Source organism: Heterocephalus glaber, unplaced genomic scaffold (assembly GCF_053883595.1).
Source record: "Heterocephalus glaber isolate CG9 unplaced genomic scaffold, H.glaber_assembly_v1.0 deba00001281, whole genome shotgun sequence".
Lineage (NCBI taxonomy): Eukaryota > Metazoa > Chordata > Mammalia > Rodentia > Bathyergidae > Heterocephalus > Heterocephalus glaber.
In genome coordinates, this window is record NW_028258239.1 from 1 (window position 1) to 22806 (window position 22806).

Here is a 22806-nt window from a genome sequence, read left to right on the forward strand (position 1 = left end):
AGTCAGCACCCTCGCTGGGTCCACCCTGTGGGTACCCTGCCCCTATCCTGTATGTGCACCCAACAGCACCCTGTTCCCCTGCCTCTGCTGGGGCCTCCCATGAACACCAGGACAGGCAGCAGCAGGAAGACAGCGCAAGTCACAGCTCTGCACACCAGCCTCTGCCCCGGGCCACACAGTGCTGCTGCAGAGGATGGAATTGCAGCATGCAGGTGGCATGTCCCCAGCCTCTGTCCCCCCCCCGGCACTCATAACGCAACCTGCAGCAATGTCAGCCACAACCCCAGCCATGCTCGCACCGCACACACAGGTCATTGTCCCCAGGCCACAGGGCAGCAGTACCACATACACAGCTTGGGACTCAGCCATAGCAGGGGTCTGGGGACCCACAAATGTGACCCATAAGGAAACCACAGCCCCTGGCTGAGCAGCTCGCCTACTGAGTTGGAATGCCCAGCAAGCACCGCCTGAACTGGGCCTTCCAGAGGGTGATGGTGGGTGTTAGGAGCCGGGGCCTGGTTGGAAGGGGAAGTCACTGGGGCGAGACCTGGAAGGCTCCATCTTGCTCCCCAGCTGCCCCCACTTCCTGTCCACCATGCAATGAGCAGCTCTCCTCTGCCAGGCCCCTCTGCTGGGTCTCCTCTCTTGGAGCCAGCCAGCCATAGACTGTAAACCTAAGCCAAAATCAACCTCTCCTCCCTTTAGCTGTTGGTATTTGTGTTGGGTATTTCATCCCAGCAATGATGGAAGTCAACGACATTAGGAGTTGAGATATATCACTTAAAAGATGTTTAGGCACATTGTTTTAATTAAGAAAATTTAACTGGATCAATACTAAAAAGCGGGTTTTTATATGTCTGAATTGTCAATGACCTAAAATAAGAATCAATTGTTGTTATTAGGAAACATAATTGTCACAACAATAAATAAGTAGCTGCTCCAAAACTGCAACACAGCATAGAGTCCAGAGTTCTGTGCGACAGTCAGTTAAGGGAGACAGGAACACAATGGGCACAGAGTAAGTAGATAAATAAGGGGAAACCAGAGAGAAAGAGAATTGGGGTGAGGAGGGAAAGGGAAGAGCACATCTCCAGCTGAGCACATGGTCTGGGAAACAGGCTCCCTGAGTTCCCTTCCTGCCATCTCCCCCCAGGTGGGACAAGACGCATGCCTCCCCTGCGGCGGCAACAGAGCCAGAACCTTCTGCTCCCCAAAGCACCACAGAGCTGTCACGATGTGGGTGGGGTGGGGTCTGTCCTGCTCCTGCCCTACCAAGAAGGCTCAAATACCAGGTTCAGCCAAGGCTTTCCCTTCTCCTCGGCTCTGTGAGCCTTTCCACTGGCCCATTCACCCTGCAAGCATGCTTCTTTTCCACCTTCAATAAATGCTCACCCTCGATGCCATTCCTGAGTCTAGTTCATCCTTTGTTCAGGACACCCAGGACCTGGAAAGAATCCTAGGGACATGCCCTGGATCCTAGGCAAGGGTCCCTGGAGTTTCAGAGTCAACAACATCCCAATCTTGGGTCTCGGCTGTCCTGCAGCAGCTGTCCCAGAGGGGAAGGTCTGCACTCCCTGAGCCCCACACCTCTCAACCCGGGACACTGTGACCACTTTGTGTCATTTAGGAGTCCACCTGGCACTACCCACATGGAGCACAGGAATCGGATACCAGACTCCTGCGTGATGCTGCTTGGTATCTGTGTTCTTACAACTTAGGCTGGAATCCCAGTGCCAAAAACCTGCTGTGATTCCCCACTGAATGACGACCCAGAGGCCTTGCCCTGGAAGGTTTTGGGTACAGTGTGTCAAGCAGCATGCAGGGAAGGTGGGTGGGGGTCGCCGGGCAGGACTCAGAGAACCTGTGGAGTAGGGAACTGGGGCCCTGGGCTTGCAGCTGCTCCAAAGCACCTGGGAAGGACCAAAGGGCAGTGCCAGAGATTCTGCATGGGGACAAGCGCTGTCCTGTACAGGGGCCACACCGGCCTTTCACACACATGGTGGAAGCAGTCCCTGGAGCAAGTGCCTGTCACTCCAAGAGTGCTGCCACACCGTGCTTCCAGGGGACATGGACAAGCTTGTGGGTACAGCACAGGCATGGCCTTTTCAACCTCCATTGGCCCTGGCAGTTCGGCCTGTGGTGTGGCCCTATGGGTCCAGCACCAACTGTTTCATATGAATTTGGTGCTTCAGACCACTTGGATGCTGCCCTCTGCCAGGACTCTGTCTCTCACCCACCCAGGCTGCCTTTCCACTGCAAGGCCCGCGACACTCACCCAAACTTCTGCAGGTGACACTCTGGCCAGCCGGCCTGGCCTCATCACACAGAGCATCCGCCGACCCCCACATCACCCAGGGCCTTCTCCCCGATGAAGACGATGACAACAATGAGGACAATGATGATGAAGATGATGTAGAGCCTGGTCAGCCAGCAGCTGGCGCTGAGGGCCGTGGCGAAGTCCTCACAGGATGCAGTGGTGAGGCAGCAGCTCACCAGCCTTGGGGGGACAGGAGATCAGGTGCTTTCTCCCACCACAAACTCCCCGGGGTGGGGAGACCCCCAAGACCACCCATCCTGAATCCAACACTGCCTGGTGCCACAGGGTGGCCCAGCCCGAAGGAAGTTTCCTGAGCCCTTGGCCTTAGTAACAAGCAAGCACCTCCAAGGCTGCCCCACACTGTAACATCTCCCAGCTTCCTGAACTTATTTTTATCACAGTAAGGTAAACGATACCTGTCCCCCCAAGAACTGTGCAGTCAGGTGGGGCTCTCCAGAGGGGCTGGATCCAGGGTATGTGATTACTACATCAGTCCACTCATGAGCTTGGCCTAGTTCTGGGTGTGGACAATAGGAAGGCCCACCTTGACTGTGAGTGCTCCCCACCCTATGGTTGCATAACCTGGATAGACTATGAGGGTCAGAATGAGGGCCGCTCCTGGGGCTGCTTCCTACTTTGCTGCTTTGCTGCCTTCTGGGCACCATGGCCTGTTTCTCCTATGCCAGGCCCCCCTGCCACGCCACCCTGGCTTGGAATCAGCTATGAACTGAAACCTCTACTAACTGTGAGCCAAAATAAACTCTCCCTCCTTTAACTTTCCGTATCAGTTACTTGGCCTCAGCAATGAAAAAAGTCATTAAGACATATGGTTTCATGAAAATAAGTGACATTTTCAAAGTTTTTTCTGCTACACCCAAAGACGCCTTGCCATGAATTCCCCTCATAATACTCCTGCTTGGTTCTGACACACTTATTGCATCATCTTGTCTTGCCACTTTCTGAGCAGTTCTACAAGTCCACTTGTAAGAGTGACTTTAGAGGTATGATCAAAAATACAGAGTGCTGCGAGATGGAAATTGAGCTCAGTGGCACCACAACCACCTTGCAAGCACAAGGTCCTGCCTGGGTTCAACTCCCCGTACCGCCAAAACCAAACCAAACTAAACCAAATACCAGAGTGCTGCAGACCAGCGCTGGCCAGCGGAAAGGCAGCCCCTAACTACCCCACTGTGTCCTCATCCCCCTTATTCACCATGGCACCCAGGGACTTCTGGCTCCCCCGCAAAGTCCAACTGAACACGGAAGGACAACATTTTGCATTCATTTGGGACATCGAGACAGCCAGGGCTGCACAGCTAAAGATGCTCAAGGAAAAAGGACTCCAGAGCTGCAGCAGAGAGCTGCAAGGACCATGGGATGAATGTGTCAAAACACCCGGAGGATTGGGGATATGAACGAACGTGTCTTTTAGTAGAATAACATTTAATTCAAACATTCGCCATGGTTCTCGATCATGCTGATGATAGTATTTGACATTTCAACCTCTTTTGAGTGCACAGTTCCCAGGCCTTGAGGATACTCACACTGTTGTCCAGCTCCTGAACTATTAATCTTAGGGGACCCAAAGCAGGCCTTCCTCTCAGCCCTAGAAGGTGGGTTCTGCGTCGCCTCACACTCCTGAAGGGCCCACAGGCTGCCCTCAGGACTGGGCGCAGTGGCCCGCACAGCAGCAGGCAGCGGGCAGCGGGTGCCCGAAGGGGGCGCTGGTGCACAGCCGCCCCTCACCCACTCCTTCCAGAAGGTACAGGCAGCTCCAACTGCTGAGGACATGGTGTTGCCTGTGGTCTGGGTCCCTGGAGCCCAAGGCGCTGGCCCGCTGGAATGGGGTGGCCCCGTGTGACTGCTTGGGAAACCTCCTCGCCACCCGCAGGGCCGCACCCACTTGCGGCCTCGCACAGCCCAGCGCCTCCGCAGCTTCCTTCACCCCTGCTCTCTCTGATCTCCCGCTGGCCAATGCCTCAGCTGTGCCCCTCCCCCTCCTCCTCCCCTCCCCCGCTAGGGATGACGGGTCCCCTCCGCAGCAGCCCTCGCCCACTCCCCGTGCGTCCCGCTCCTGCCCCTCTCGTGCCTGAGGCTGCGATCCCAGCAGAGCTCATCGAGGCAGCAGAGCCAGTGTGCCAGGCCCTGGCACAGAAGGCTGTCCCAATGTGGCCCAGGGCGTCCTCACTCAGGTCCAGCTCCAGCAGCTTTCCACTGCTGCTCAGGATGGAGGCGAGGTCGCAGCAGAACTGGCGCAAGAGGCCGCAGCGCTTCAACCTCCTGGCAGAGGAGCACTGGGGATGAGGACTGAGCCCCGTGACGGGCCCGACACGGATGTGCTCCCCACACAAGCGCACGTGCATGCACACACACGCACGCCTCTGGATACTGCAGCTGTGGTTCCACAGTGTCTCGCATGGCGAGCTCAGGTCCAGGTCCCCAGCACGTTGTCACTGAGGTCCAGCTCTCAGAGGCTCAGAGTGGCGCTCTGAGCCAGAATTGGGCTTGGCAGATGCTGGGGTCTGGTAGCAGGGAGGCGAGCTGGAGGGGCAGAAGAGCAGAGCCAGGACAGGCTGAGTTGCAGCAGGAGTGCACCAACAGGAAGGCGACCAGGGAAAAGAAATTTTCCAGCACACTCCCTGCAGAGCCTGGGATCCCAGAGCTGGGAGGCTGAAGAAGGAGCGTCCAGGGTTCAATCCCAGCCTTGGAAACTCAAGGAGGCCCCGTCTCTACAAGGGCTGGAGACTAGTGCCCAGTGCAGGTCCTGAGTTCAATCCCTAGTGCTGAAAGAAAGCCAAAGGGGAGGGATGAAGTGGCCACAAATGATGTTTGCCCTCCTCTGCATCTCAGCACCACTCACAGCACAGTGGATGTGAAAACACCTCACTGCCTATCACCAGTGCTGGGTTCAAATAACACAGCCAATGCACGCAGTGGCACACACTTAGCTTTGCAGATGCAGGGAATTCTGTAACGGATCACATGGGTGAACCAAAAGCACTTTAGGAAATGATAAAAGCCAGCAGGTAATAATCGCCCTTGTATGTGGGAGCTGAAAAGAAAGCCAAACAAAGGTGTGTGGAGTAGACGGTGCTTACCAGATGCTACTGAAGTGCAGACAGAGAAAAGCGGGATGTTGGTCAAAGGTTGTAGTTATAGTTAGATGGGAAGAATCCATTTGGGTGCTCTGCTGGACTCCATGGTGACTACGGTTAGTCATAACTTACAGTATATTTCAAAATAACGACAAGACAGCATTTAAAGTGTTCTCTCCAGAAGGCAATGAGAAATATTTGAGGAGATAGAAACATTACTTGGGCTGATTTTTTCATTTTGCATTCCAAACATGCTGCAAAACTTCACGTTATTCTTCATAAATATAGATAATTATTATTTGTATGTTATAAACAAAATTGAAAAGGAAATTTTTAAAGGATAACAAGTATCTGATACTACTCACATTAGTGTTTAAATGTTAATCCATAAAATGATACTGTGCTACACATAAATAAAAACATGCACAGAATATGGATAAATGCCCTCTGGGATAGACTCTGAACAACCTCCAGGGAGCCCTTTCCACTCAGATGCAAAAACAGAAGGAACCACAAAGGGTCTCTGGTCACAGCAATGTGTTCACTGAAGATAAGATGCAGTGGGTGTTTTCCCCTTATGATCTGATACCCAGAATCAAATGCCTATCTGAACTGCTATTGCCTATGAAACCACTGCACATATGTCAATCTCTTTTGACTATTACATCTGGCTGCCAAAGCACTGGTCTCCACACTCTTGGACCCCACTTTCTAATGACAAGAACATTTTGAATGAACACTACTTTCTGTTTGTTTTCCATTTGGTTGTTTTTAATACATGTGATCTTGTTCTATTGTGAGTAATAGACATGTACTGATTTCATGACAAATATATTGTGAGCAACTTTTGTAAAAGTTAATTAAAACATTATTTGCAAGAGAAAAATGTAAATCATAAGATTGTTAAGACATCCACACATAGGGATCAAAATTCATGATACATAATGTGAAATAGGAAGAAAAGGTCCAAAGAGGAAGGGGAAGGGGAAGGTGTAAGGGGAAGAAAGAATGGAAAGGAATAAATATGAGAAAAGGAAAACATGGAAACCAAGTCTTTGTAAATATAGAGGAGTGGAGTGGTTGAAGGGAGGGCAGGGGAATGGGGGAAAAAAAAGAAGAACCAAAATATATCACGTAAAGATACAAATTCCCAATGATGAATATCATCATAGTGTATGCCTAAAGTGTATCAATAAACCTGATGAATTAAAAAATTACTAAAAGCATAAGTTTTAGTATTTTGCACAGCTCAAAGTACCTTCTACTGAAATCCAAGACAGTGTGTTCACAGTACTGATCTTGCTGCTGGCCTCCAGCTGAATAGCATGTAGAAACCTGGTTGGAACAGGGTCTGGGAGTTGGATCATTCATCAGTCTTCATTACACACTGGCTTCCCAGAGCTGCCTTTATGTCCCTATTTCTCCAACTGTAGATGATGGGGTTCAGGGTGGGGGGCACAACTGTGTAGAATACAGGCAGGAGAAGGTCCACAAAGGAGGGTGAACTTCAAATTGGCTTCACTTAAGGAATACTTCCAGATGTCAGGAAGAACATTACCACCCACCACAAGATGGGGAATGCAGGTGGGAAATGATTTGGATCTCACCTCCTTGGATGGACTCCACATGATGGTAGAGAAAATGTACACATAGGATAAAGTGATCAATGAAAAGCAGATAATCACAAGACATGTAATAAAAATTATGACTCTAATCTCATTGGTGATTACTTTGGAGTCTAAGAGGCTTAGGAACTGTGGAATGTCACAGAAAATCTGATGGACTCAGTTGGACCCACAGAATGGTTAAGGAGAATGTCGCTGCCACATGCATGAGCCCAGAGGCATTGCCACCGAGCCAGGACAAGGCCACCTTCTTGACACAGGTGCCGCATAGTGCAAGGGCCAGCAGATGGCCACATAGTGGTCACAGGCCATTACCTTGAGAATGGCTGACTCTGTGCCCCCCGGGTCATTGATAAAGAAGACTTGCAGGGCACACCCAGAGAAAGAGGTGGAGCTGTCGTGGGTGAAAACCTTGACAATAGATTTGGGAACAGGAACAGAAATGTAGCAAAAATGTAAGAAAGACAAGTTTCTTATAAAGAAATACATTGAGGTTTGTAGGTGGACATCCATTAAGGTGAGCATGATGATGAGCAGGTTCCCCATGAGAGCTGCCAGGTAAACTGCTGAGTAAGACACCATGCACAGTCTGCACTTCCCTAGAAGGAGAGAACTCTGAAAGATGAAACTCAGCAGCTTCTGTTTTGTTCCTGTCATTTATTGCTGAGGAGGGAGTAGAGTGGGTTATAGATATAGCAATATGACTGCCTAGAAGGGCATTTCTAAAACAATTAAACTTCGATATATAAATAAATCATGCATATACAAATGTGGAAACTATCTCTTCAAATCAAAATCTCAAAGACACAACATAGGTCTAATAAAAAGTATATTCTCAGTAAGTGCATCCCGTCTAGTGCAGTGCATGGAAGAGGTACAACTAAAATTAAGAATGACAAAGAGAATTAAAAATGAAGTAATCAACAAAGAAATGGATAGTATTAACAAAAGAAATGAGAAATATACACATGCATAGAGAAAAATCACTTTCACTCCCAGTTAGTGAATATACATGTGTATTTAATTTCATTCCCATTTATTGAGTATACATATTTATTTTGAAACATATTATTTGCTTCTGAGTTAAAATATAGGGTTTCAAGTGGCTTTTCACATTTCTTATTTTGGGTAACAATAAAACCACAGTGGTGTTAGTAATCACTAAAAATTTCAATATTTCATAACTGGTATCAATGAGATGTAACCACAACTTTTCATAAAAATAGTGAGGCATTTGTTAAACACCTCACATAGTAGGCATACTGACAGGGTTAGATGATTTGTACAGCACTGCTCTCTTTAAACCTTACTATTGATGTGTTTTAGTCATACAGTTACTGGGATTCGATGTGATGCTTCCATCCATGCAGAGTAACCTGTCCCCTTCCTACCTTGGCCCAACTCTGAACCCCTCCCAACCCCATGGAACTCCCTCTCTCTCTACAAGAAATGATTCTTGAATTAAAATTTAAGAAATCTAGAGAAGGACACAGTAAAGCAAAATAGCAAGTAGAATCTTATATGAAGGACAAAGCAGAAATATTGAGGCATGGTGGCAGTATGTGGTGTGGGGAAGAGATTGGTTTTGACTTTTGTTGTAGTAAAACTTGTAGAGCATCGTCTATGAGCCAGGCCTAGAGAGGTGTCACCTAGGTGACATTTACAGAGACATTATTAAATAAAGACGTCTAGTGGATGGCAGAGGCATAGAAGATCAGTGATATAATTAAGATCTAGCTATGGATTACTTAACAAATGTGTATGTAATCACTCTAATCTTTTGTTTTATTTCCTTGTCTTCAGAGTTCATCTAAAAATTTAAGATAAAAAATAGAATATCATGCATGTATGCACATCACCTATAAATATTAAGCAATTTCTATGCTAATTTTTGTAATATGCCTTCCATTTAGTTTGTACTTGTTTGTTTTTATTTGGTTTGTTTTACTGCCATACAAAGGTACCTAAGTTTAATTCCTAGACTTGTATAGTGTGGCAAACCAAACTCTGAAATAGAGTTTTGCCCTTTTTAATTTATGAAGCAATAATTTATAAACATAAATGGCATCAGCTGAAAGTATACTATTCTGGGAGTTCTGGTGGTCATAAATGCCAAGACACCACTGCAGATAGAGCAAAACATCTCCATCATGTCTGGAAGCTCTTTATGCTTCTTTGTATGCAATGTCTTGCTCTGCCAGCTTCCACTCCTGGCACCCAGCACTTCCTCTGCTTCCAGGAGAGTCAGCTGGGCATCTTCCTGCTAGAAACTGCATGGAAGCTGGAACCTTCCTTAAACTGGGTGTTGGTGTAACTGCTCTTGGAGGGAACATGCCACCCACAGACACAGAAAAGCTTTCTGTGTCCAAGAAACAGACCTGACCTCACTCCGGATGCCTGCTTTGACTACACCCACCAAGGCACAGCTGGCTCACGCTCTTTACTTCATAGACTCTTAATGGGTTCCATGGTGACACTTATGGGGACATCAGTCATGTGAATGTGAGGGCTATCCTGCAAAGTTCAGAAAAGGAACTGGGATTTCCCAGTTTATTATGAGTTTTTAAAAAATTCTGTAAATACAAGTGGTTCAAAATATGCACAGAATGCCTTTGACATCCAATGTGCACACATACACTCCAGAAAGCTTACCACCGAAAAGAAACGCCACCCCATATGTGGCTCACCATAAAGGACCTCACTTTGTCCTGTCTTCAAAACCAAACTACCGCTCATTCCCAATTCCCACACCACCTTCATCCAAACAAAAGAAATTGCACATGTTCTAAAGTGTGTGGGCTGCACCAATAAATTAAGTAAGGACATGATGTGAAAATCATAAATTCAACCCATTGATTGAAAAATAAAATAACATTTTATGGTTTTATTTTATAAGACTATGGAATCAAACTTACCACATGGTTGGGGTTGATTTCTGTCTGGCTGGGTCATAGAGCAACTTCGGTGTTCAAACTCCTATTTCTTTGTCTGAGAACGACCCTCCATTTATCTGAATGTATTTCAGATTAAATGGAAAGATGCTGTGTTCTGACAGGGTGGCTGTAGCCCATGGCTAAGATAGCAAATAGCTCTCTCCTGATCCAGCAATCTAAACTAAGTGACCACCATCCCTAGTTTTTATCTTGTGTGATTTACTTCGTTATCTTTGTGACACAACAGTGATTAATAAATGAGCTCTACTGGTAGAAATGTTTCATACTTCTGTGGTCTCTGAAGGTAAAGTCCGTGTTCTTTGGGACCAAGTAACAGTAGTGCTTTAATTAATCCCTGGGAATAACAGTCAGGGATAGATCCCTTTTGGCAATGCAATAGAAAAATAGAAATTAATTGAACAGTATAATCTGTCATACACCAAGAGGTTCAACTGGATTAAAATTAATGCTGAAAATAAAATGATTTAAAATTGTACTCAGCCACCAGCTGTAAATCCAAACACAGATTGTGGCACTGAATTTCCATTGTTTATATTCTCAGGCTAATATTTTTACCCAACATTCATTTCCTAATATTTTTCTTGTCCTTCTTTACAACCCCTTCTGTCTCAAGTCAAATTAGATGAAAAGTGAACATTTTAAGTGTAAGTTTGATCTGTTACTCTTTTGTCTTCAGGCTTCCCATGTACTTTTTGAAATTATGGGTGGAACATGTTGAAATGACTTACACACTTGAGTGTCTTTACTCTGATTTAACCCTGTCTAATTTGATGCCACTGCTCACCTCTCTAGGGATTGAGGTGTGTTTAGATTGCCTCTTTTATAGAGTGCTGTTTACATACTTTCTCTTTCAAAATTATTTTTTGTTAGTGTGTAGGAATTAGTTTTATATTAGGAACATTAATTCTTTGTTGATGAAAGGGGTGGTAAATATATTTTACACTCTACAATTTTGTGTTTCTTTTAATAGTGTTACTGATAAATAGAAAGTGTTAATTCTACTATACATTTTTATGAACTTCTTACTTTTGGGTTTTATTTTTTTAATTTATGGTTATCTACAGGAATTGCATCAGCCTGATGGTGGAGTAGGACTCTAAATCTTGTTTGCTCACACAAATATGAATTTGAGCAATAATTCAAATTTATTAAAGGATCTAAAGACAAAATGGAAAAGAAAATGAACATGAAGCCCAAAGTAGCCGAGTTATATTAAATATAAATATATCATCACCTACATACTTTACAGATAAATTACAGAAAGTCAAGGGCAAAGAGAGAAATTTGCAAGTAACAAGAATGAAGAGACTCAGTACATACAAAGGAAACCCTCTACAGCCATGAGCAGATTTCTAAGAGGACTCTAGTAAGCCAGGATATAGTGGGATAATATGACCAGTATCAAAACAAAAGAAATAAAAACAACCAACTGTATAATATCTAGAAAAGCTGTCCATACAAAGGAAGATGATAAAGGACTCTTTCAAACTAACAAAAGTTGTGGGGGATCAACATTAGATCACCTTTATAAGAAATGCTAAATGGAGTTCTTCAAACTGAAATAAAGAAAGAAAATTAATTACACAGAAGCATATAAAAGTATAAAACTAACTAAAGTCCAGACACAGTGAAATTCATAATACTATAATATTATAAGGGTGGTTTGTAAGCCAGATGTGTCTTCAAGGTGAAATGTAAGGGCAATTATTAAAATAATAGTAGGTGCAATAATGTATTATACGAAATGGTGTGAATGGTAACATCCAAAGTATAAAATAGGGTGGAGCAAAAACAGAAATATTTTTCTGTGACTAATTTTATTTATCAACATAATATTTTATAAAGTGTTTTATGTATGGCTCATGATAATCAGAAAACAAAAATCTGTAGCATAAATGCAAAAAAATAGAAAGAAAGGTGTCAAAGTAAATTGTTATAGGAAATTTTCTAATCCCTAAAGAAAGCAGAAAGAGAGAAAGGAAGTATGAATGTATAACACCACAGAGAACAATTCACAAATGGGAGTTGTAAAATCTTACCTACCAATAACTACTATGAATGCAAGTGGATTAAATTCTCTACTCAAAAGACAGAGGCAAAGTGGAATTTTTAAAAGCCACCAGGAGTGTGCTGCACACAACAGACTGGCCACCTTCATGAGCATAAAATAAAAGGAAAGGGATGGAAAAACATGCCTCATGGAATAAAAAAATCAAAAGAATAGGTGTAGTTCCCCTTATTTCAGATTAACAGGCTTTAACTCAAGAAGCTGTTAAAAATGTAGACAAGGTCATTTCGTGATAACAAAGCACTGGCTTTTGTGTGTGGATCTGATGTTGCCCTCTCTCCGCTCTTTTCTCCTTCCCTTGCTCCCACTCTTGTTCACTCTAACTCTGCTTCAGTGTGTGCCAAGAACAAACACCTCCATGGCTACACATGAGAATGTGCCCAGGAGAAATGATAAGCTGTGTACCTGCTATGACAAAACCCTCGATAATCTTAGTAAAATCTTTTCTTAATTTGAGTATATTTTGTTCAACTATATTATAATAAAGAGAAACTGTTTTCCGTACTCTCACATGCTCATTCTTATTTCCTTCTTCCTTCCCTCCTTTCTGGTTTCCTTCTTTCCATCCTTCCTTTATTTTTTTGGTCCAAATTTCAAATAAAACACTGTTGTTCAGCTAAAAGAGTACATTTTTAATTCTAGTTGATTTTTAAAGGACAAATTGATTATGACTTATAGGATATGTTTTACTGCATCTGCGCATTAAGTAAATATTCTTTTTAAGATTTAAAAAGGTGGTGCATTTCTTTCAAATTATAAATAACCTCTGACTTTTACTGAAAAACTAAGCATTTGTCTTTTCAAGAGAATTATGAAAAAATATTCTCAGTTTATGCCGTTCCACCCTTAATAGCGTAAGGCCTCTGGTTTTGGGTTTTCCCATTTGGACAGCTGTAAAATAGCTTCTGGTGTGCAGAGGTGAAACCCAAGCCCTTGCCAATCACGGACTTGATTTACATTTGCCTTATGACCAGCGGGGTCTAAACATTTATTTAAATCTTAACCAAAGACATTTCTTTTATCTATTTTTGCCCATTTTTACTCTGTTCTAGCAGACAGAACAGACACAGAAGCCCAGAGCTGGCTGAGTTATCACACTGGAATGTGGAGCCCCATGCAGGTCAGGACAGGGGACTCATGAGCAGCCAGGGCTGTCCTTTGCAAGCATGCACTGTGGTGCTTCTTCCCTGTTCCATACATTTACCCAGTGCCTGAGCCTTAGAAACATAAAACGGGTTGGGCTCAAAATTTATATGTGACATTATACGGTCTATTTTTGTGCCATTTCTTTTTTCTATATTCTAATTTTGAGATTGATACTTGTTACTTTTTTCTCTCTTTTTTTGGTACCGGGGATTGAACTCAGGACCTTGTATTGCAATGCAGGTGTGGTGCCACTGAGCTACATCCCTGGCCCAGTACACTTGTAACTTTTACGACTATTTTTCTTTTTCCTATTTTTAAAAAATTTCTTGGTATAAAAATATTAACATATTTATTCGTAATAATACTAAGGAAATTTTGGATTCTCCCCTGATTGGGGATGCCATAACTAAGGCTACTCTGGCCAGTCCTGCTGCTGAATCTGTAGGTGCTGTAGCATAAACCCCCAGAATGGAAATGTCTACGTCATAAAGGATGAGTATGCTGGGGTTTAGAAACTATGGTTACATTTTCCACAAGTTTATAGTCACTTGAGTAGTGATAAAAGTTGTTGCTCCTTATCTTTGTAGATATCTGATATTAACATATCTAGCCCCTTGATGAATAGGACTGTTATCTCTGTTATGCCAAATAAAGGAGTAGAAAGCTGATGTGTAATTAGGGTGCATTAGTTACACAGACAAATGGGTTTATTGCATAGGCATGCGTGCTTGTAACACACCTTCCTCCTTCCCACCCCTTTCAGCCTCTTCCCCCCTTCCCCTCACCCACGTCTCCCTTCCTCCTAACTCTCCCTTTGTACTTGCTTCTCATCTCTTTTCTCGGGTCCACATATGATAGAAAACATGCTACATATTGCTTTCTGAGGATGGCTTATTTCACTTAATATGGTGATCTCCAATTCCATTCTTTTTCCTGCAAAAGGCACTATTTCATTTTTATGGCTGAATTATACTCCATTGTGTGGACACCACCTCTCCTTCACCCATTTATCAGTTCATAGACAGCCAGGCTGCTTCTGTGGACTAACTGCTGTGCTTCAATAGACATGGCTATGCGTGTGCTTCTAGAGCATGCTGACTGCAATTACTCTGAGAATATACCAAGAAGTGGCATAGCTAGATGAAGCTATAGCTGTGTGTTTAGTTTTTTTGAGGACTCTCCATCATTACACTAATTTCCTTTTCCACCAAGAATGGATAAATTCCTTTCCCCATATGCTCACCAGCATTTATTGATTTTTATATTTTTGATGACAGCCACTCTGTCTGGAGGAGATAAAGCCCAATGTTGTTTTGTTTTGCATTTCTCTGATGGCTAAAGGTGTTGAACATCTTTTCATGTAATTATTAGTCATTTGTACTTCTTTTGAAAAATATCTGTTCAGTCCAAATGTGCTTCTCTTCATTGGGTCATTGGTTTTGTTTGATGTCACTGTTGTTGGTGGTGAGGTTTTAGTTGTTTGTGTTTCCTGGATGTTAATTTTCTGGAAGAAGAGTGGCTGGCAAAGATTTGCTCCCATTTTTTAGGCTGTCTCTTCACTCCGATAATTGTTCCTTTTCTATGCAGACGAGTGTGTTTGTTTGACTGTTTGTTTGTGGAGACAGGGATTTGCTGTGCAGTTCAGACTGGCCTTAAACTCATGATTCTCCTGCCTCAGCCTCCTAAGTGTTGAGGTTATAGCCATAGACCACCATGGGTAGCTTCTCAGATGCTGTTTAACTTTATTCAATCCCATTTGTCAATTCTTGGTATTATTCTCTGACTCAGTAGAGGCTTATCAAGGAAGTCATTTCCTGTGCTTAAGTCTTGAAGTGTTTCCTCTACCTTTCTTCTGGAATGTTCAGAGTTGCAGGTCTCGTATCAGAGTCCTTACTCCATTTTGAATGGATGTTCGAGTAGATCAGGACACATGAACTGTTGCCCTGGCTGGCAGTCACAGCCCCATGACTATCAGTTGTTTCATCACACCCCAAAATTCCAGAGGAGCCAGCATGGCTGAGAGGCAGGGAGAAGAGAGGCCTTACAAGGACAAGGCCTGTGCTCCTCAGCCTTCTGCACACTGGACTCCTGGGCTCCCACCCCCTGGCACCAGCACCCCAGAGCTCCCTGACGTGACTCTGGGGAGGTGCAGGACTCCACTGGACTTGAGCTTTGGTGTCACCCACCAGAACTGAAGCCATAGCACACCAGCCGCTCCACCATGTGTGCACATGCACCTGCATGCATGCATGCACACACATGCATGCACACATGCACATACATGCACAAGCTTAAACATAATGCTTTTGCAAGACAATACATTTCCAGTAACTGATCCCAGAGGAGTGGAAATCCATGAATTTTCTACCAAAGATTTCAAAATAATTGTTCACTGCTGACATAAAGATGTAAAGGCTGCATTGTGGGTGCTGACTGCGTATGCTGGTTTTACTGACTTGTCCATTGCCTCTGATTACTGTTGGGCAGAGTCTTTAGGGTTTTTTTTATTCCAAATCATGTCCTCTGCAAAGAGGAGACAATTAGTATCTGTCCCCATGTAGAGGCATTCTCTTCTCTCTTTCCTCAATTTCCCTGGACTGGACTTCCAATCATATGTTGAGTAGAAGTGATGCATGGGTTGACTGTTTTGATCCTAAAACTCAAAGAACTCCCAGCATTCACCCATGCAATATAGTGTCAGCTGTGGACTTCTCATTTATGGCCCATAATAAATGCCATGTACGTTCCTCCTACACCTAATTTATGGCTCTTTTTTTTTTAATCAAGAAAGGACAGTACATTTTCTCAAATGCTGCTTCTCAACATATGGAAACAATCAAGTCTCTTGTTACAGGCTACCATGAATCCTTGTCTAGATAAGTTGGAAATCACGATAGGTGCAAATTATAGACCAAAGTAAAATGAAGACTTGTTATAAAAAAGAAACCACTCTGACTGCTGCCTGGACCAACCCAGGAAAGAGATAGCAAGTGGCTCATAGAAGAGCAGCTCCTCCAGAGTGAGCTCCCAACACTGGATGCCTACACTTTTAAGGGGCCCAAGGGAATGCCATTCACTATTCATTTTTTTCTCTCAGAGGGGCATGGTCTCTGGACAGGGTTAAGTCCAGTTACCTGCAGGCGGGGTCTGAACAGGATTCACAAAGTGCTTAAGAAGGCAATGCCTGGGAATGAGTTTAGCAAGACAGTGCCTGGGTGTGACCGAAGGCCAGAGGAGGTCTGGCTCTCTCTGCTCCTTCATCTCCCCAAGGTGCCCCTGTGCTCCACCTTCTTGTCTCAGGACTCAGCAGGACACCCAATTCACTCTTCTCTCCTAACTGCTCAGGGTCCCAAGTGCCTGCTTGCTCTCAGGCTGCACCCTCAAAGTCCCAATCCCAACCCCCCCCCCCCCCACACACATTCTGTCCACTCCATGGATTGTGATTTTCAGGGTTGAGCTCTCTTTGCACCTCAGGGATAAATTCCACCTGATCCCCAAGTTGGAGGCATAAAAAGCACTGTGAAATTTACTAATTTTGTGATGGTTTTTCATCTCTAGTCATCAGGGAAATGCACCTGTGATCTGCCTCTCTGGAGTGTCCTTGTCTACCTTTGGTTTTCATATAATGAGCTTTAAAATGTCCCCATGCCTTCAGTTTTTGGCAGACTTTGAGGAGGATTTATATTACCTCTCCTTTATGTATTTGGAAGAGTTCATCAGTAAAGTCATATAATCCTAGGCTTTCTTTCCTGGAAGATAATCTCTATATTGTTATTGAACACATCAGATTTTTCAATTTCCTCCTGATTCAGTCTCAGTACTCAATATGCTTTTGTTACAGCTGCCCAGTCTGGGGATGTATGAGCAAATTTCTCTGGTTTCAGTTCTATCAGTTGTGACATGTCTTGTTTATAATTATATCCTTTGAGTCTTCTCTTTTATTTTCTTATTAGTCTAGCCAGATTCATTTATCTTTATAAACTCCTGGCTCTATTTTTTCTTTCCTGTGTATGTGTGTGTTCAGTATTTTTCCATTGTTCACTAGATGTATTACCAAAGAACAATTGGAGATATTAATAACTTCAAGTAATCCTGGATTACTGATTTTTGGGCTTTTATGGTCCTATTCAATGTGGTACCATTGCACTGAATTAGCAATTGATACTTTGTTTTCCATGGTCTGAAGTCCTTTTTGTAATTGATTACACAGATTAATGGTCTCATTTTGGCAGATTCATCCAGGCATATGACAATTTTGTTTTCCTATTTGTTTTTATTTATTTAGGCCCTAGTCAGTTTTATTCTCTTCATCTTGCTAACCGTGGGTTTAATTTGTTCCCTTTTCACAATTCCTTGAGGCGTAAAGTTAGGTTGTGTGAGGAGATCCTTCTTTATTTACAGTGTAGGCAATTGTCACTGTAACCTTCCCCCTTGAATGGCTTTTGTTTCATCCTCTTTCCTATTTTTTTTGTCCTTACTGAGCTGTGAGTGCCTTCCGCATTTTGGATATTAACCTCTTATCAGATACATGATGGCAAATATGTGCTTCCATGCCATAAGGTGTCTTCACTGTGTTTATTATTTCTCTTTGCCATGCAGAAGTTTTTTTGTTTGATGTAGCCCCACTAGTTTATTTTTGCTTTTGCTGTTTGGGATTTTAATATCTTCTCTAAAATATGGCTGTGCAAAGACCAATGTCAAGAGAATTTTTCTTACATTGTCTTCCAGGATCTTGAGTCTCAAGTCTTATGTATAAGTCATTAATCAATTTTGCATGAATATTTTGTGCTGGATGTAAGATAGGGCTCAGTTTCATTTTTCAGCATGTGGATGTCAGCCTCCCCAATGCCCTTTATTGAAGGCTGTCCTTTTCCCATTGTGTGTTCTGTGCAACTTTGTTGAAAATCACTGGACTACAAATGTGTGAGTTCGTTTGGAGGGCTCTCTTCTCTTCCACTGGTCAAGATATCTGTTTTTATGTCTGTACCGTGCTGTAATAAAACAGCTATAAATTGTGATGTATTTTGAAGGGAAGTATTATGTGGTCTGAGCTCTAGTCTTTCTGCTAAAGGTTGCTTTGCCCACTCAATGTGTTGTCAGTGCTGTTTTCTCTTTTGTGCAGAATGTCCAGGGCCTGGGGCAGGAAAGAGCAGAGAGAGAGGACCCTCCAGGACTGCAGAGCTCTGTTCCCAACTTTCTGAGTTTCAAGTGCACAAATGTAGGGTGCAGGGGTTCCACTGTGAAAGGCAAGAAATTCTTTAATCATCATGATATGGAGGAACCTGAGGGACATGATGTTCAGTGAAGAAGATAAGTTGTGGACATGTGAGTGGACACCAGACCTGACTCAGCCGAGGTGTGTAGGAGGAGGAAGCCAGAATTCTGCTGAGTGAATGCAAAGTCTCAGCTACTGGAAAGCAGGCACTCTGGGCTCCATGTCCTGCAAGAGCCCCAGGGTTCCACCTGGCTATGCATGTAGACTTAGCGGGTTCCTGTGGTGACCTCACAGAGCAAGAGCAGGAGGCACAAGGACACTTCACAAGCACAAACAGGACCATAAACTGAGCCCTTCTTGGGTGATGAGAGCATGGTAAAATTCAATTGTGTGCATGTGGATGCACGTGCACTCCTGTGTGTGTCATCACATCTCAGTAAAGCTACTTTTCACAAAAAGCAAAGGATGTCTTTTGAATTTTAACTATTCTCATCGTTGTAACACTAATATTAGATTATCTTTTCTTCCAAAAAGCCTGAATCTATGATGTGCACAATGACCCTTAGTCCACAGAATGGGATGCCCTTACTGAGTTATAAGAAATAGTATGGCTGGTGTGTTTGGTTTCTATAATCCCTTACTGAACTCTTGAAATGTATCTTTAAATGGTAAATGACTTATGAAAACAAATAGGTGCTGTGATGTTAATGGGAAGTGTGAGCAGGCATTTATTCTTCTTTGGAAGACAAATCATATTAGAAATCATCTATTTTCCAATGTGACACTCTAATAGGAGGGTACTAGACAGAAAATGCAAACTTTATTTCACTGGAAACTGGACATTTCACTGCAATTTTTAAAAATGAAAACCTCCTATGCTACAGGAAAAGTCAGTAAAATTTAATGATTTACTTTCCCGAGCGTCAGAATCTGTCAGAAGGAACCCATGGGTCTTGCAGTGAGGATAACAGTGTACTCACATGCACAGCACGGTTTGCCTGGCCCAAGATTCCACTATAATGGACTCATGTACAGTTTGCCTAACCATACAAGGGAGACAAAAATCAGTCATAAAGACCAATAAGAGGGCGGCGAATCAACTGGGGCAGAGTTTAGACCGGGGGTCTGGCCAATCCCACTGAGAGTCTCCAGCTCAGTGTCAACTCTACACACCTTGCACGCACTGGAGATGCAGCATTCATGAGAGGAGTTTCTTCAGAGCCTCTTTCATGTCCTTGTTCCTCAGCATGTAGATGACAGGGTTTAAGGCGGGGGTCACCATAGTGTAGAAGAGCGAGATGAACTTACCTCGGTCCTGGGTGTAGCTGTCCCGGGGCTGCAGGTACATGTAGATGATGGTGGATAGAAGATGACCACCACTATCAGGTGAGAGGAGCAGGTGCTGCAGGCCTTGTGCCATGCCTCTGCAGACTTGATCCTCAGCACACCCTGTGCTCCAAAGCCTTAGGACCTGAGGATGAGCACATGGAGCAGGATGGAGAACAGGATGCTGACCATGGAAAGCACCAGTCCATTGACCATGGTGCCCAAACAAGCCAGCTTGGGAACCTCAGGAACTTCAGAAATGAAGCTATCCAGCCTGTGATTACCGCAGAGAGGCAGCTACCAGGTGAAGGTGGAGTGGACCAGGGAATTGGCTGCTCTGCTCAGCCAGGAGGCCCAGGCTAGCTGGTGGCAGACCCGAGCCTCATGAGGACTACATAGTTCAGGGGGTTCCAGATGGTGACATAGTGATCCAAGGCCACCACAACCAGGAGGATTCACTTGGTGGAGCCCAGGGACAGGGACACATGGAGCTGCACCACACAGCCCCATACACGATGGTCCTTTCTGGTCCCTGCAGGTTCACCACAGTCTGAGGGGCCAGGCTGGTGGTGAGGCCGAGGCTCAGCAAGGACAGGTTATTGAGGAAGAAGTACCTGGTGATGAGCAGAGGGCATCAGGTATGAGACCACGATGATGGTGACGTGCACCAGCAGGGTCAGGAGGTAGCAGAGGATGACAAGCCTGAAGAGCACTGGCTCCAGGTTTGGGTGGTCCAAGAAGCCTAGGAGGATAAAGCCAGGTGGGGTGCTGTTATTGACCTACCCCATCCCGATGGGTGCCACACCCCTGGCCTGCGCAAAGCCTTGGGCAGGGGCACGGGACAGTTGATTCCAGAGCAGCAGGACATGAGAGCTGAGAGGATGGCCTGTGCTGACATGTCCAGACAGCTCCTCTGTCCCTCCAGGGTTCTGACTTGGGACCTCATACAATGTCCCTCTGCTCCAGCCAAGTGAGTCAGCCTCGGAAAAGGGAATCTCGGGTGCTTCCACCTGTGGGGTCATCTGAGGCTGACAACAGTCCCTGTGGGTGTGAGCATGCTGTCTAGAGCTGTGCCCCTGCAGAGGACAAGGGCATTTTAAGGGGGGAATGGCATCTCCATGGGCTTGACCTTCTGCTAATTTTACACACCTCTCTGCTCCCGGCTTCATGAGAAAAGGGTAGGGGCATCTGTGCATCTACAGTCTACCTAGGGGCAAAACAAAGATGAACAGTTACACAGTGAAGAATATACACTTCAAAGGGATATTCAAAGCCTGAACAAAAATATTTTTTCAAAAGTGGTTTGAAAAATAGTACATGAGAAAATGATTATTTCCAAATGAGAAGTATGTACTAATGAAGCTAATTAAATCAGACCCTTTCTCTGGGGCTGAGATGGGAGTGAAAGGGCAGAGAAGATCATGTGTAACATGGGACAAGGTTAGCAATAATTAACAGGAAATGGAAAAAGCACTGGGGGAACCGAAATACATGACATGAACTGAAACTATCTCATACTACTACAAGTTCACTCACTGACTGAATGGCCAAAAAAATAGAAAGTTGACCTTAAGATACACACTCTTTTTTTTAAATTCAGATGTTAGACAGGCTGGCTTAAAGTCCTTGGTAGTGAAGAAAAAATATTTACCCCAAAATAATATATATTATTTTAAAAAGAGCTCAAGGAATGTAACTCCTATAAAAGCACTTATAATGTGCTTATTATTTTTATTTTATGATGTTTTATTTTTTTTAAATTAAGTTTATTGCTACATTTTCAGTATAAAATACAGTTACATTCATCATTGGGATCTTGTACCTTTACATGAGTATCTTGGTTCTTTTATTTTCCCTTCCCTTGCCCTCCCTTCACCCCCTCCACCCTTCCCTATTTGCAAAGACTTTGTTTCCATTTTTTTTTCTTTTCTCATATTTTTTCTTTTCCTTTTTTTAACTTTTCCTCTACCCTTCCCACTTCCCCTGCTCCTTTACACCTTTTCTTCCTGTTACACAATATCAATTATACATTTTAAAAATCATAATATAAAGATCTAGGAGACATTACCACAGATTTTACAGACTTTAAAAGGATATAGAAAGTATATGTCAAAAATCTGTTTTGAAATAAATTTGACAACTTCTAAGAAGTACCTGGGAAGACAAATTAATGAAACTAACTCTGGAGGAAATATAAAATTTGAATAGCACCTATTAAAGAAAGTATATTCCTAGCTTGAAAACCTATGTATATGACAACAGCAGGCTCATAAACATTTTAACTGATAAATTATATCAAAAAATTAGAGCAGAAAAAAGAAGGAACACTTCTCCTCTCAATTTAGGAAATCAACATTGTGCTAATCCTAAAACTGGATAAAGATAATAGAAGAAAAAAGTATGAACATAGATAGAAATTTGTTCAGCAAAACAAACTATTGGAAGTCAGATGTGGCAGGATGTAGAAAGTGGTTTTGTTATAGGGATGGCAGTGTTGGTTCAGCATTGGAAGATTCACCCCCAAAAGTCATCATTTTAACAGAGGACAGGAAAAACCATATGATCCTGTCACTAGTTGGAGAAAAAGTATTGGACTAAATTCCACAGCTGTTCATGGTAAAAGGTATCAGGAGACTAGAAGTAGAACAGAACCTTCTCAACAGATTAAAGATGTGTACTCCATACTTCCAGTGAGAATGCCTTATATGAATGTTGAAGATACAATGCTTTCTCCTTAAGGTGGGGAACAAGGGCAGATATGCTTACTCTTTATCTGTCCATTAAACTTTGAAACCTAGGCCCCACCACAATAGTCTGGCAATAAAATGACACAATTAGGATAGGACTGGCAAGGTAGAAGCAAAATATCTATAGGTAGATGAAATGATCTTGTACAGAGAAAATACTAAGAAATCTCTAGGAGCCCCGAGAACTTGTATTTGAATTTAGCAGGATTAGAAAACACGAGGTATATATAAAAATTTAGGTCTGTGTATACTTGCTATAAATGAAGAATTGGATATTGAAATTTAAAAGTTATGTAGGAGTACAAAGGAACTA

At 43.6% G+C, this 22806-nt stretch overlaps 2 pseudogenes; both read right to left on the reverse strand.

Annotated features, from left to right (window-relative positions):
• Positions 1–6775: 6775 nt before the first annotated feature.
• Positions 6776–16466, reverse strand: LOC147828129 (olfactory receptor 14L1-like; annotated as a pseudogene).
• A 3152-nt stretch (positions 16467–19618) lies between these two features.
• On the reverse strand, positions 19619–20534 carry LOC106008742 (olfactory receptor 2G3-like; annotated as a pseudogene).
• Between the last annotated feature and the right edge of the window lie 2272 nt (positions 20535–22806).